The following is a 1,123-nucleotide window of genomic DNA, read 5'->3' on the forward strand; positions in this document are numbered from 1 at the left end:
TGTTTTTATTGATGGGTAGGTGAATCGATAATCGAAAAACCGATCGAAAATAATATTTACGATTTACAATATTCGATCACTGTCTGAGAATACACTCGATCGAAAACCAGCAATCGAATAGTCTTTTTTGATCGAAAAGAGCTATTCGACCGATCTCTTCGATTGATTTGAGAATAGGCCCCTAGGTCACGATGCTTCCCGTAGTAGAGACGACGTTGACGGGTCGCTATATATAGACAATATACAGTGGTATATAGACATTATAGTGCTACTACATTGACTTATTTTGCTACTGTTGCGAACCACGTCAACAATATACGTTTTAACATTTAATAACTATGGGATTAATGTTCACTACACTCTTAGATAATTTTTAATTTATATATTCATAATTCGTTCAAACTCATAATGGTTGAAATATACGTGAGTTCTTAAAGGAGCACATGACACAAAAAAATGTCTTTACATTTTTTTAAATGTTAAATTATTTTTGTTATGTCCATATCAAATGATTTGGTGAAAATCCAATGTAAAAAAAGGTGGGTAAGTGGATTTCGCTCTGCTGTACAGTAGGTTACAAGTGGGTCACTGTATAATGGATGGTATTAAATTTGAATTCAATGATATAATATCATTGTATAAGAAAAACGATTCTGAGCGGAGACGGTATGTTAGTCTAGGTATAAGACATAATATTATATTAGGTACCTATAATAAATTCCAAATTAATCATATCATAATATTTATTAGGTACTTATAACGCGTTATACATCAACAAAAAACCGTGGTACTATCATAGATATATAATAGTATACTTTAGAAGTTTCAAGTACCCACGAATAATATTATACAATCACAACAAAATAACTAAAATAGTTATCCTAGGTTTTTAATATGTAATTTCGTCCAAATTTGTACTTAAAATGACTATAAAAATAAACTGCGTAAATGTATTTTTTAGATTTTTTGGTAACAGAATTAATTACTTACGTGGAATCTTGTTTTAAATTTTTAATTCTTAGATACAAAAATTGAACATTTTATAAATTTTTAAGTACAAAATAATTTTTAAATTAAAATTTAATAAATTTTGTCAAATTTGATCTTTAAATGCTTATAAAAA

This window comes from Acyrthosiphon pisum, chromosome A2 (genome assembly GCF_005508785.2).
Source record: "Acyrthosiphon pisum isolate AL4f chromosome A2, pea_aphid_22Mar2018_4r6ur, whole genome shotgun sequence".
NCBI lineage: Eukaryota > Metazoa > Arthropoda > Insecta > Hemiptera > Aphididae > Acyrthosiphon > Acyrthosiphon pisum.